Below are 16,565 nucleotides of genomic sequence, written 5' to 3' on the forward strand. Positions count from 1 at the left end.
ATTTGCCTTTTAAAACTTGACTTTCGAATAATCTCGAAAAATTTAAATGTCTCTATCGTCCAAACCCTTGGACATACATTGAAAAGATTCTGACATGAAGTTGACATATATATTCCCTCAAAGTGACATAAGTTTTGTCTCTCAGATTCCTACAGATCGGGAGATATTTGGCTTTTAAAAATTGACTTTCGAATAATCTCGAAAAATTCAAATGTCTCTATCCTCCAAACCTTTGGACATACATTGACGAGACTCTGACATGAAGTTGACATATGCGTTCTCTCAAAGTGACAAAAGGTTTGTCTATCAGATGCCTACAGATCGGGAGATATTTGCCTTTTAAAACTTGACTTTCGAATAATCTCGAAAAATTTAAATGTCTCTATCGTCCAAAACCTTGGACATATATTGAAAAGATGCTGACATGAAGTTGACATATATATTCCCTCAAAGTGACATACGTTTTGTCTCTCAGATTCCTACAGATCGGGAGATATTTGGCTTTTAAAAATTGACTTTCGAATAATCTCGAAAAATTCAAATGTCTCTATCATCCAAACCTTTGGACATACATTGACGAGACTCTGACATGAAGTTGACATATGCGTTCCCTCAAAGTGACATAAGGTTTGTCTCTCAGATGCCTACAGATCGGGAGATATTTGCCTTTTAAAACTTGACTTTCGAATAATCTCGAAATATTAAAATGTCTCTATCGTCCAAACTCTTGGACATACATTGAAAAGATTCTGACATGAAGTTGACATATATATTCCCTCAAAGTGACATAAGGTTTGGCTCTCAGATTCCTACAGATCGGGAGATATTTGCCTTTTAAAAACTGACTTTCGAATAATCTCGAAAAATTAAAATGTCTCTATCGTCCAAACCCTAGGACATACATTGACGAGATTCTGACATGAAGTTGACATATACGTTCCCTCAAAGTGACATAAGCTTCGTCTCTCAGATTCCTACAGATCGGGAGATATTTGCCTTTTGAAAAATTGACTTTCGAATAATCTCGAAAAATTAAAATGTCTCTATCCTCCAAACCCTTTGACATACATTGATGTGCCTTTGACAGGAAGTTTACATATACGTTCCCTCAAAGTGACATAAGTTTTGTCTCTCAGATTCCTACAGATCGGGAGATATTTGACTTTTAAAAATTGACTTTCGAATAATCTCGAAAAATTAAAATGTCTCTATCGTCCAAACCCTAGGACATACATTGACGAGATTCTGACATGAAGTTGACATATACGTTCCCTCAAAGTGACATAAGCTTCGTCTCTCAGATTCCTACAGATCGGGAGATATTTGCCTTTTGAAAAATTGACTTTCGAATAATCTCGAAAAATTAAAATGTCTCTATCCTCCAAACCCTTTGACATACATTGATGTGCCTTTGACAGGAAGTTTACATATACGTTCCCTCAAAGTGACATAAGTTTTGTCTCTCAGATTCCTACAGATCGGGAGATATTTGACTTTTAAAAATTGACTTTCGAATAATCTCGAAAAATTAAAATGTCTCTATCCTCCAAACCCTTGGACATACATTGACGAGACTCTGACATGAAGTTGACATATACGTTCCCTCAAAGTGACATAAGGTTTGTCTCTCAGATGCCTACAGATCGGGAGATATTTAACTTTTAGGAATTGACTTTCGAATAATCTCGAAAAATTAAAATGTCTCTATCGTCCAAACCCTAGGACATACATTGACGAGATTCTGCCATGAAGTTGACATATACGTTCCCTCAAAGTGACATAAGAATCGTCTCTCAGATTCCTACAGATCGGGAGATATTTGCCTTTTAAAAATTGACTTTCGAATAATCTCGAAAAATTAAAATGTCTCTATCCTCCAAACCCTTTGACATACATTGATGTGACTTTCACAGGAAGTTTACATATACGTTCCCTCAAAGTGACATAAGTTTTGTCTCTCAGATTCCTACAGATCGGGAGATATTTGCCTTTTAAATATTGACTTTCGAATAATTTCGAAGAATTTAAATGTCTCTATCCTCCAAACCCTTGGACATACATTGACGAGACTCTGACATGAAGTTGACATATGCATTCCCTCAAAGTGACATAAGGTTTGTCTCTCAGATGCCTACAGATCGGGAGATATTTGCCTTTAAAAATTGACTTTCGAATAATTTCGAAAAATTTAAATGTCTCTATCGTCCAAACCCTTGGACATACATTGACGTGACTCTGACAGGAAGTTGACATATACGTTCCCTCAAAGTGACATAAGCTTTGTCTCTCAGATTCCTACAGATCGGGAGATATTTGCCTTTACAAAAATTGACTTTCGAATAATCTCGAAAAATTAAAATGTCTCTATCCTCCAAACCCTTGGACATACATTGACAAGACTCTGACATGAAGTTGAAATATGCGTTCCCTCAAAGTGACATAAGGTTTGTCTCTCAGATGCCTACAGATCGTTAGATATTTAACTTTTAAAAATTGACTTTCGAATAATCTCGAAAAATTAAAATGTCTCTATCGTCCAAACCCTTGGACATACATTGACGTGACTATGACATGAAGTTGACATATACGTTCCCTCAAAGTGACATAAGTTTTGTCTCTCAGATTCCTACAGATCGGGAGATATTTGCCTTTTAAAAATTGACTTTCGAATAATCTCTAAAAATTTAAATGTCTGTATCCTCCAAACCCTTGGACATACATTGACGAGACTCTGACATGAAGTTGACATATACGTTCCCTCAATGTGACATAAGGTTTGTCTCTCAGATGCCTACAGATCGGGAGATATTTAACTTTTAGGAATTGACTTTCGAATAATCTCGAAAAATTAAAATGTCTCTATCGTCCAAACCCTAGGACATACATTGACGAGATTCTGCCATGAAGTTGACATATACGTTCCCTCAAAGTGACATAAGAATCGTCTCTCAGATTCCTACAGATCGGGAGATATTTGCCTTTTAAAAATTGACTTTCGAATAATCTCGAAAAATTAAAATGTCTCTATCCTCCAAACCCTTTGACATACATTGATGTGACTTTGACAGGAAGTTTACATATACGTTCCCTCAAAGTGACATACGTTTTGTCTCTCAGATTCCTACAGATCGGGAGATATTTGCCTTTTAATTATTGACTTTCGAATAATTTCGAAAAATTTAAATGTCTCTATCCTCAAAACCCTTGGACATACATTGACGAGACTCTGACATGAAGTTGACATATGCATTCCCTCAAAGTGACATAAGGTTTGTCTCTCAGATGCCTACAGATCGGGAGATATTTGCCTTTTAAAAATTGACTTTCGAATAATTTCGAAAAATTTAAATGTCTCTATCGTCCAAACCCTTGGACATACATTGAAAAGATTCTGACATGAAGTTGACATATACGTTCCATCAAAGTGACATAAGTTGTGTCTCTCAGATGCCTACAGATCGGGAGTTATTTGCCTTTTAAAACTTGACTTTCGAATAATCTCGAAAAATTTAAATGTCTCTATCGTCCAAACCCTTGGACATACATTGAAAAGATTCTGACATGAAGTTGACATATATATTCCCTCAAAGTGACATAAGTTTTGTCTCTCAGATTCCTACAGATCGGGAGATATTTGGCTTTTAAAAATTGACTTTCGAATAATCTCGAAAAATTCAAATGTCTCTATCCTCCAAACCTTTGGACATACATTGACGAGACTCTGACATGAAGTTGACATATGCGTTCTCTCAAAGTGACAAAAGGTTTGTCTATCAGATGCCTACAGATCGGGAGATTTTTGCCTTTTAAAACTTGACTTTCGAATAATCTCGAAAAATTTAAATGTCTCTATCGTCCAAAACCTTGGACATATATTGAAAAGATGCTGACATGAAGTTGACATATATATTCCCTCAAAGTGACATACGTTTTGTCTCTCAGATTCCTACAGATCGGGAGATATTTGGCTTTTAAAAATTGACTTTCGAATAATCTCGAAAAATTCAAATGTCTCTATCATCCAAACCTTTGGACATACATTGACGAGACTCTGACATGAAGTTGACATATGCGTTCCCTCAAAGTGACATAAGGTTTGTCTCTCAGATTCCTACAGATCGGGAGATATTTGCCTTTTAAAACTTGACTTTCGAATAATCTCGAAAAATTAAAATGTCTCTATCGTCCAAACTCTTGGACATACATTGAAAAGATTCTGACATGAAGTTGACATATATATTCCCTCAAAGTGACATAAGGTTTGGCTCTCAGATTCCTACAGATCGGGAGATATTTGCCTTTTAAAAACTGACTTTCGAATAATCTCGAAAAATTAAAATGTCTCTATCGTCCAAACCCTAGGACATACATTGACGAGATTCTGACATGAAGTTGACATATACGTTCCCTCAAAGTGACATAAGTTTTGTCTCTCAGATTCCTACAGATCGGGAGATATTTGCCTTTTAAATATTGACTTTCGAATAATTTCGAAGAATTTAAATGTCTCTATCCTCCAAACCCTTGGACATACATTGACGAGACTCTGACATGAAGTTGACATATGCATTCCCTCAAAGTGACATAAGGTTTGTCTCTCAGATGCCTACAGATCGGGAGATATTTGCCTTTAAAAATTGACTTTCGAATAATTTCGAAAAATTTAAATGTCTCTATCGTCCAAACCCTTGGACATACATTGACGTGACTCTGACAGGAAGTTGACATATACGTTCCCTCAAAGTGACATAAGCTTTGTCTCTCAGATTCCTACAGATCGGGAGATATTTGCCTTTACAAAAATTGACTTTCGAATAATCTCGAAAAATTAAAATGTCTCTATCCTCCAAACCCTTGGACATACATTGACAAGACTCTGACATGAAGTTGAAATATGCGTTCCCTCAAAGTGACATAAGGTTTGTCTCTCAGATGCCTACAGATCGTTAGATATTTAACTTTTAAAAATTGACTTTCGAATAATCTCGAAAAATTAAAATGTCTCTATCGTCCAAACCCTTGGACATACATTGACGTGACTATGACATGAAGTTGACATATACGTTCCCTCAAAGTGACATAAGTTTTGTCTCTCAGATTCCTACAGATCGGGAGATATTTGCCTTTTAAAAATTGACTTTCGAATAATCTCTAAAAATTTAAATGTCTGTATCCTCCAAACCCTTGGACATACATTGACGAGACTCTGACATGAAGTTGACATATACGTTCCCTCAATGTGACATAAGGTTTGTCTCTCAGATGCCTACAGATCGGGAGATATTTAACTTTTAGAAATTGACTTTCGAATAATCTCGAAAAATTAAAATGTCTCTATCGTCCAAACCCTAGGACATACATTGACGAGATTCTGCCATGAAGTTGACATATACGTTCCCTCAAAGTGACATAAGAATCGTCTCTCAGATTCCTACAGATCGGGAGATATTTGCCTTTTAAAAATTGACTTTCGAATAATCTCGAAAAATTAAAATGTCTCTATCCTCCAAACCCTTTGACATACATTGATGTGACTTTGACAGGAAGTTTACATATACGTTCCCTCAAAGTGACATACGTTTTGTCTCTCAGATTCCTACAGATCGGGAGATATTTGCCTTTTAATTATTGACTTTCGAATAATTTCGAAAAATTTAAATGTCTCTATCCTCAAAACCCTTGGACATACATTGACGAGACTCTGACATGAAGTTGACATATGCATTCCCTCAAAGTGACATAAGGTTTGTCTCTCAGATGCCTACAGATCGGGAGATATTTGCCTTTTAAAAATTGACTTTCGAATAATTTCGAAAAATTTAAATGTCTCTATCGTCCAAACCCTTGGACATACATTGAAAAGATTCTGACATGAAGTTGACATATACGTTCCATCAAAGTGACATAAGTTGTGTCTCTCAGATGCCTACAGATCGGGAGTTATTTGCCTTTTAAAACTTGACTTTCGAATAATCTCGAAAAATTTAAATGTCTCTATCGTCCAAACCCTTGGACATACATTGAAAAGATTCTGACATGAAGTTGACATATATATTCCCTCAAAGTGACATAAGTTTTGTCTCTCAGATTCCTACAGATCGGGAGATATTTGGCTTTTAAAAATTGACTTTCGAATAATCTCGAAAAATTCAAATGTCTCTATCCTCCAAACCTTTGGACATACATTGACGAGACTCTGACATGAAGTTGACATATGCGTTCTCTCAAAGTGACAAAAGGTTTGTCTATCAGATGCCTACAGATCGGGAGATATTTGCCTTTTAAAACTTGACTTTCGAATAATCTCGAAAAATTTAAATGTCTCTATCGTCCAAAACCTTGGACATATATTGAAAAGATGCTGACATGAAGTTGACATATATATTCCCTCAAAGTGACATACGTTTTGTCTCTCAGATTCCTACAGATCGGGAGATATTTGGCTTTTAAAAATTGACTTTCGAATAATCTCGAAAAATTCAAATGTCTCTATCATCCAAACCTTTGGACATACATTGACGAGACTCTGACATGAAGTTGACATATGCGTTCCCTCAAAGTGACATAAGGTTTGTCTCTCAGATTCCTACAGATCGGGAGATATTTGCCTTTTAAAACTTGACTTTCGAATAATCTCGAAAAATTAAAATGTCTCTATCGTCCAAACTCTTGGACATACATTGAAAAGATTCTGACATGAAGTTGACATATATATTCCCTCAAAGTGACATAAGGTTTGGCTCTCAGATTCCTACAGATCGGGAGATATTTGCCTTTTAAAAACTGACTTTCGAATAATCTCGAAAAATTAAAATGTCTCTATCGTCCAAACCCTAGGACATACATTGACGAGATTCTGACATGAAGTTGACATATACGTTCCCTCAAAGTGACATAAGCTTCGTCTCTCAGATTCCTACAGATCGGGAGATATTTGGCTTTTGAAAAATTGACTTTCGAATAATCTCGAAAAATTAAAATGTCTCTATCCTCCAAACCCTTTGACATACATTGATGTGCCTTTGACAGGAAGTTTACATATACGTTCCCTCAAAGTGACATAAGTTTTGTCTCTCAGATTCCTACAGATCGGGAGATATTTGACTTTTAAAAATTGACTTTCGAATAATCTCGAAAAATTAAAATGTCTCTATCCTCCAAACCCTTGGACATACATTGACGAGACTCTGACATGACGTTGACATATACGTTCCCTCAAAGTGACATAAGGTTTGTCTCTCAGATGCCTACAGATCGGGAGATATTTAACTTTTAGGAATTGACTTTCGAATAATCTCGATAAATTTAAATGTCTCTATCGTCCAAACCCTAGGACATACATTGACGAGATTCTGCCATGAAGTTGACATATACGTTCCCTCAAAGTGACATAAGAATCGTCTCTCAGATTCCTACAGATCGGGAGATATTTGCCTTTTAAGAATTGACTTTCGAATAATCTCGAAAAATTAAAATGTCTCTATCCTCCAAACCCTTTGACATATATTGATGTGACTTTCACAGGAAGTTTACATATACGTTCCCTCAAAGTGACATAAGTTTTGTCTCTCAGATTCCTACAGATCGGGAGATATTTGCCTTTTAATTATTGACTTTCGAATAATTTCGAAAAATTTAAATGTCTCTATCCTCAAAACCCTTGGACATACATTGACGAGACTCTGACATGAAGTTGACATATGCATTCCCTCAAAGTGACATAAGGTTTGTCTCTCAGATGCCTACAGATCGGGAGATATTTGCCTTTTAAAAATTGACTTTCGAATAATTTCGAAAAATTTAAATGTCTCTATCGTCCAAACCCTTGGACATACATTGAAAAGATTCTGACATGAAGTTGACATATACGTTCCATCAAAGTGACATAAGTTGTGTCTCTCAGATGCCTACAGATCGGGAGTTATTTGCCTTTTAAAACTTGACTTTCGAATAATCTCGAAAAATTTAAATGTCTCTATCGTCCAAACCCTTGGACATACATTGAAAAGATTCTGACATGAAGTTGACATATATATTCCCTCAAAGTGACATAAGTTTTGTCTCTCAGATTCCTACAGATCGGGAGATATTTGGCTTTTAAAAATTGACTTTCGAATAATCTCGAAAAATTCAAATGTCTCTATCCTCCAAACCTTTGGACATACATTGACGAGACTCTGACATGAAGTTGACATATGCGTTCTCTCAAAGTGACAAAAGGTTTGTCTATCAGATGCCTACAGATCGGGAGATATTTGCCTTTTAAAACTTGACTTTCGAATAATCTCGAAAAATTTAAATGTCTCTATCGTCCAAAACCTTGGACATATATTGAAAAGATGCTGACATGAAGTTGACATATATATTCCCTCAAAGTGACATACGTTTTGTCTCTCAGATTCCTACAGATCGGGAGATATTTGGCTTTTAAAAATTGACTTTCGAATAATCTCGAAAAATTCAAATGTCTCTATCATCCAAACCTTTGGACATACATTGACGAGACTCTGACATGAAGTTGACATATGCGTTCCCTCAAAGTGACATAAGGTTTGTCTCTCAGATGCCTACAGATCGGGAGATATTTGCCTTTTAAAACTTGACTTTCGAATAATCTCGAAAAATTAAAATGTCTCTATCGTCCAAACTCTTGGACATACATTGAAAAGATTCTGACATGAAGTTGACATATATATTCCCTCAAAGTGACATAAGGTTTGGCTCTCAGATTCCTACAGATCGGGAGATATTTGCCTTTTAAAAACTGACTTTCGAATAATCTCGAAAAATTAAAATGTCTCTATCGTCCAAACCCTAGGACATACATTGACGAGATTCTGACATGAAGTTGACATATACGTTCCCTCAAAGTGACATAAGCTTCGTCTCTCAGATTCCTACAGATCGGGAGATATTTGCCTTTTGAAAAATTGACTTTCGAATAATCTCGAAAAATTAAAATGTCTCTATCCTCCAAACCCTTTGACATACATTGATGTGCCTTTGACAGGAAGTTTACATATACGTTCCCTCAAAGTGACATAAGTTTTGTCTCTCAGATTCCTACAGATCGGGAGATATTTGACTTTTAAAAATTGACTTTCGAATAATCTCGAAAAATTAAAATGTCTCTATCGTCCAAACCCTAGGACATACATTGACGAGATTCTGACATGAAGTTGACATATACGTTCCCTCAAAGTGACATAAGCTTCGTCTCTCAGATTCCTACAGATCGGGAGATATTTGCCTTTTGAAAAATTGACTTTCGAATAATCTCGAAAAATTAAAATGTCTCTATCCTCCAAACCCTTTGACATACATTGATGTGCCTTTGACAGGAAGTTTACATATACGTTCCCTCAAAGTGACATAAGTTTTGTCTCTCAGATTCCTACAGATCGGGAGATATTTGACTTTTAAAAATTGACTTTCGAATAATCTCGAAAAATTAAAATGTCTCTATCCTCCAAACCCTTGGACATACATTGACGAGACTCTGACATGAAGTTGACATATACGTTCCCTCAAAGTGACATAAGGTTTGTCTCTCAGATGTCTACAGATCGGGAGATATTTAACTTTTAGGAATTGACTTTCGAATAATCTCGAAAAATTAAAATGTCTCTATCGTCCAAACCCTAGGACATACATTGACGAGATTCTGCCATGAAGTTGACATATACGTTCCCTCAAAGTGACATAAGAATCGTCTCTCAGATTCCTACAGATCGGGAGATATTTGCCTTTTAAAAATTGACTTTCGAATAATCTCGAAAAATTAAAATGTCTCTATCCTCCAAACCCTTTGACATACATTGATGTGACTTTCACAGGAAGTTTACATATACGTTCCCTCAAAGTGACATAAGTTTTGTCTCTCAGATTCCTACAGATCGGGAGATATTTGCCTTTTAAATATTGACTTTCGAATAATTTCGAAGAATTTAAATGTCTCTATCCTCCAAACCCTTGGACATACATTGACGAGACTCTGACATGAAGTTGACATATGCATTCCCTCAAAGTGACATAAGGTTTGTCTCTCAGATGCCTACAGATCGGGAGATATTTGCCTTTAAAAATTGACTTTCGAATAATTTCGAAAAATTTAAATGTCTCTATCGTCCAAACCCTTAGACATACATTGACGTGACTCTGACAGGAAGTTGACATATACGTTCCCTCAAAGTGACATAAGTTTTGTCTCTCAGATTCCTACAGATCGGGAGATATTTGCCTTTACAAAAATTGACTTTCGAATAATCTCGAAAAATTAAAATGTCTCTATCCTCCAAACCCTTGGACATACATTAACGAGACTCTGACATGAAGTTGAAATATGCGTTCCCTCAAAGTGACATAAGGTTTGTCTCTCAGATGCCTACAGATCGGGAGATATTTAACTTTTAAAAATTGACTTTCGAATAATCTCGAAAAATTAAAATGTCTCTATCGTCCAAACCCTTGGACATACATTGACGTGACTATGACATGAAGTTGACATATACGTTCCCTCAAAGTGACATAAGTTTTGTCTCTCAGATTCCTACAGATCGGGAGATATTTGCCTTTTAAAAATTGACTTTCGAATAATCTCTAAAAATTTAAATGTCTGTATCCTCCAAACCCTTGGACATACATTGACGAGACTCTGACATGAAGTTGACATATACGTTCCCTCAAAGTGACATAAGGTTTGTCTCTCAGATGCCTACAGATCGGGAGATATTTAACTTTTAGGAATTGACTTTCGAATAATCTCGAAAAATTAAAATGTCTCTATCGTCCAAACCCTAGGACATACATTGACGAGATTCTGCCATGAAGTTGACATATACGTTCCCTCAAAGTGACATAAGAATCGTCTCTCAGATTCCTACAGATCGGGAGATATTTGCCTTTTAAAAATTGACTTTCGAATAATCTCGAAAAATTAAAATGTCTCTATCCTCCAAACCCTTTGACATACATTGATGTGACTTTGACAGGAAGTTTACATATACGTTCCCTCAAAGTGACATAAGTTTTGTCTCTCAGATTCCTACAGATCGGGAGATATTTGCCTTTTCAAAAATTGACTTTCGAATAATCTCGAAAAATTAAAATGTCTCACTCCTCCAAACCCTTGGACATACATTGACGTGAGTCTGACATGAAGTTGACATATGCATTCCCTCAAAGTGACATAAGGTTTGTCTCTCAGATGCCTACAGATCGGGAGATATTTGCCTTTTAAAAATTGACTTTCGAATAATTTCGAAAAATTTAAATGTCTCTATCGTCCAAACCCTTGGACATACATTGAAAAGATTCTGACATGAAGTTGACATATACGTTCCATCAAAGTGACATAAGTTGTGTCTCTCAGATGCCTACAGATCGGGAGTTATTTGCCTTTTAAAACTTGACTTTCGAATAATCTCGAAAAATTTAAATGTCTCTATCGTCCAAACCCTTGGACATACATTGAAAAGATTCTGACATGAAGTTGACATATATATTCCCTCAAAGTGACATAAGTTTTGTCTCTCAGATTCCTACAGATCGGGAGATATTTGGCTTTTAAAAATTGACTTTCGAATAATCTCGAAAAATTCAAATGTCTCTATCCTCCAAACCTTTGGACATACATTGACGAGACTCTGACATGAAGTTGACATATGCGTTCTCTCAAAGTGACAAAAGGTTTGTCTATCAGATGCCTACAGATCGGGAGATATTTGCCTTTTAAAACTTGACTTTCGAATAATCTCGAAAAATTTAAATGTCTCTATCGTCCAAAACCTTGGACATATATTGAAAAGATGCTGACATGAAGTTGACATATATATTCCCTCAAAGTGACATACGTTTTGTCTCTCAGATTCCTACAGATCGGGAGATATTTGGCTTTTAAAAATTGACTTTCGAATAATCTCGAATAATTCAAATGTCTCTATCATCCAAACCTTTGGACATACATTGACGAGACTCTGACATGAAGTTGACATATGCGTTCCCTCAAAGTGACATAAGGTTTGTCTCTCAGATGCCTACAGATCGGGAGATATTTGCCTTTTAAAACTTGACTTTCGAATAATCTCGAAAAATTAAAATGTCTCTATCGTCCAAACTCTTGGACATACATTGAAAAGATTCTGACATGAAGTTGACATATATATTCCCTCAAAGTGACATAAGGTTTGGCTCTCAGATTCCTACAGATCGGGAGATATTTGCCTTTTAAAAACTGACTTTCGAATAATCTCGAAAAATTAAAATGTCTCTATCGTCCAAACCCTAGGACATACATTGACGAGATTCTGACATGAAGTTGACATATACGTTCCCTCAAAGTGACATAAGCTTCGTCTCTCAGATTCCTACAGATCGGGAGATATTTGCCTTTTGAAAAATTGACTTTCGAATAATCTCGAAAAATTAAAATGTCTCTATCCTCCAAACCCTTTGACATACATTGATGTGCCTTTGACAGGAAGTTTACATATACGTTCCCTCAAAGTGACATAAGTTTTGTCTCTCAGATTCCTACAGATCGGGAGATATTTGACTTTTAAAAATTGACTTTCGAATAATCTCGAAAAATTAAAATGTCTCTATCCTCCAAACCCTTGGACATACATTGACGAGACTCTGACATGAAGTTGACATATACGTTCCCTCAAAGTGACATAAGGTTTGTCTCTCAGATGCCTACAGATCGGGAGATATTTAACTTTTAGGAATTGACTTTCGAATAATCTCGAAAAATTAAAATGTCTCTATCGTCCAAACCCTAGGACATACATTGACGAGATTCTGCCATGAAGTTGACATATACGTTCCCTCAAAGTGACATAAGAATCGTCTCTCAGATTCCTACAGATCGGGAGATATTTGCCTTTTAAGAATTGACTTTCGAATAATCTCGAAAAATTAAAATGTCTCTATCCTCCAAACCCTTTGACATATATTGATGTGACTTTCACAGGAAGTTTACATATACGTTCCCTCAAAGTGACATAAGGTTTGTCTCTCAGATTCCTACAGATCGGGAGATATTTGCCTTTTAAATATTGACTTTCGAACAATTTCGAAAAATTTAAATGTCTCTATCCTCCAAACCCTTGGACATACATTGACGAGACTCTGACATGAAGTTGACATATGCATTCCCTCAAAGTGACATAAGGTTTGTCTCTCAGATGCCTACAGATCGGGAGATATTTGCCTTTTAAAAATTGACTTTCGAATAATTTCGAAAAATTTAAATGTCTCTATCGTCCAAACCCTTGGACATACATTGACGTGACTCTGACAGGAAGTTGACATATACGTTCCCTCAAAGTGACATAAGTTTTGTCTCTCAGATTCCTACAGATCGGGAGATATTTGCCTTTTAAAAATTGACTTTCGAATAATCTCTAAAATTTTTAAATGTCTCTATCCTCCAAACCCATGGACATACATTGAAAATATTCTGACATGAAGTTGGCATATACGTTCCCTCAAAGTGACATAAGTTTGTGTCTCATATTCCTACAGAACGGGAGATATTTGCCTTTTCAAAAATTGACTTTCGAATAATCTCGAAAAATTAAAATGTCTCTATCGTCCAAACCCTTGGACATACATTGAAAAGATTCTGACATGAAGTTGACATATAAGTTCCCTCAAAGTGACATAAGTTTTGTCTCTCAGATTCCAACAGATCGGGAGATATTTGCCTTTTAAAAATTGACTTTCAAATAATCTCGAAAAATTAAAATGTCTCTATCCTCCAAACTCTTGAACATACATTGACGTGACTATGACAGGAAGTTGACATATATATTCCCTCAAAGTGACATAAGGTTTGTTTCTCAGATTCTTACAGATCGGGAGATATTTAACCTTTTAAAAATTGACTTTCGAATAATCTCGAAAAATTCAAATGTCTCTATCCTCCAAACCTTTGGACATACATTGACGAGACTCTGACATGAAGTTAACATATGCGTTCCCTCTAAGTGACATAAGGTTTGTCTCTCAGATTCCTACAGATCGGGAGATATTTGCCTTTTAAAAATTGACTTTCGAATAATTTCGAAAAATTTAAATGTCTCTATCGTCCAAACCCTTGGACATACATTGAAAAGATTCTGACATGAAGTTGACATATACGTTCCATCAAAGTGACATAAGTTGTGTCTCTCAGATGCCTACAGATCGGGAGTTATTTGCCTTTTAAAACTTGACTTTCGAATAATCTCGAAAAATTTAAATGTCTCTATCGTCCAAACCCTTGGACATACATTGAAAAGATTCTGACATGAAGTTGACATATATATTCCCTCAAAGTGACATAAGTTTTGTCTCTCAGATTCCTACAGATCGGGAGATATTTGGCTTTTAAAAATTGACTTTCGAATAATCTCGAAAAATTCAAATGTCTCTATCCTCCAAACCTTTGGACATACATTGACGAGACTCTGACATGAAGTTGACATATGCGTTCTCTCAAAGTGACAAAAGGTTTGTCTATCAGATGCCTACAGATCGGGAGATATTTGCCTTTTAAAACTTGACTTTCGAATAATCTCGAAAAATTTAAATGTCTCTATCGTCCAAAACCTTGGACATATATTGAAAAGATGCTGACATGAAGTTGACATATATATTCCCTCAAAGTGACATACGTTTTGTCTCTCAGATTCCTACAGATCGGGAGATATTTGGCTTTTAAAAATTGACTTTCGAATAATCTCGAAAAATTCAAATGTCTCTATCATCCAAACCTTTGGACATACATTGACGAGACTCTGACATGAAGTTGACATATGCGTTCCCTCAAAGTGACATAAGGTTTGTCTCTCAGATGCCTACAGATCGGGAGATATTTGCCTTTTAAAACTTGACTTTCGAATAATCTCGAAAAATTAAAATGTCTCTATCGTCCAAACTCTTGGACATACATTGAAAAGATTCTGATATGAAGTTGACATATATATTCCCTCAAAGTGACATAAGGTTTGGCTCTCAGATTCCTACAGATCGGGAGATATTTGCCTTTTAAAAACTGACTTTCGAATAATCTCGAAAAATTAAAATGTCTCTATCGTCCAAACCCTAGGACATACATTGACGAGATTCTGACATGAAGTTGACATATACGTTCCCTCAAAGTGACATAAGCTTCGTCTCTCAGATTCCTACAGATCGGGAGATATTTGCCTTTTGAAAAATTGACTTTCGAATAATCTCGAAAAATTAAAATGTCTCTATCCTCCAAACCCTTTGACATACATTGATGTGCCTTTGACAGGAAGTTTACATATACGTTCCCTCAAAGTGACATAAGTTTTGTCTCTCAGATTCCTACAGATCGGGAGATATTTGACTTTTAAAAATTGACTTTCGAATAATCTCGAAAAATTAAAATGTCTCTATCGTCCAAACCCTAGGACATACATTGACGAGATTCTGACATGAAGTTGACATATACGTTCCCTCAAAGTGACATAAGCTTCGTCTCTCAGATTCCTACAGATCGGGAGATATTTGCCTTTTGAAAAATTGACTTTCGAATAATCTCGAAAAATTAAAATGTCTCTATCCTCCAAACACTTTGACATACATTGATGTGCCTTTGACAGGAAGTTTACATATACGTTCCCTCAAAGTGACATAAGTTTTGTCTCTCAGATTCCTACAGATCGGGAGATATTTGACTTTTAAAAATTGACTTTCGAATAATCTCGAAAAATTAAAATGTCTCTATCCTCCAAACCCTTGGACATACATTGACGAGACTCTGACATGAAGTTGACATATACGTTCCCTCAAAGTGACATAAGGTTTGTCTCTCAGATGTCTACAGATCGGGAGATATTTAACTTTTAGGAATTGACTTTCGAATAATCTCGAAAAATTAAAATGTCTCTATCGTCCAAACCCTAGGACATACATTGACGAGATTCTGCCATGAAGTTGACATATACGTTCCCTCAAAGTGACATAAGAATCGTCTCTCAGATTCCTACAGATCGGGAGATATTTGCCTTTTAAAAATTGACTTTCGAATAATCTCGAAAAATTAAAATGTCTCTATCCTCCAAACCCTTTGACATACATTGATGTGACTTTCACAGGAAGTTTACATATACGTTCCCTCAAAGTGACATAAGTTTTGTCTCTCAGATTCCTACAGATCGGGAGATATTTGCCTTTTAAATATTGACTTTCGAATAATTTCGAAGAATTTAAATGTCTCTATCCTCCAAACCCTTGGACATACATTGACGAGACTCTGACATGAAGTTGACATATGCATTCCCTCAAAGTGACATAAGGTTTGTCTCTCAGATGCCTACAGATCGGGAGATATTTGCCTTTAAAAATTGACTTTCGAATAATTTCGAAAAATTTAAATGTCTCTATCGTCCAAACCCTTAGACATACATTGACGTGACTCTGACAGGAAGTTGACATATACGTTCCCTCAAAGTGACATAAGTTTTGTCTCTCAGATTCCTACAGATCGGGAGATATTTGCCTTTACAAAAATTGACTTTCGAATAATCTCGAAAAATTAAAATGTCTCT

This window comes from Zootermopsis nevadensis, unplaced genomic scaffold, assembly GCF_977971745.1.
Source record: "Zootermopsis nevadensis isolate Lab colony 2312 unplaced genomic scaffold, Znev_1.0 Znev_ptg000213l, whole genome shotgun sequence".
Lineage (NCBI taxonomy): Eukaryota > Metazoa > Arthropoda > Insecta > Blattodea > Termopsidae > Zootermopsis > Zootermopsis nevadensis.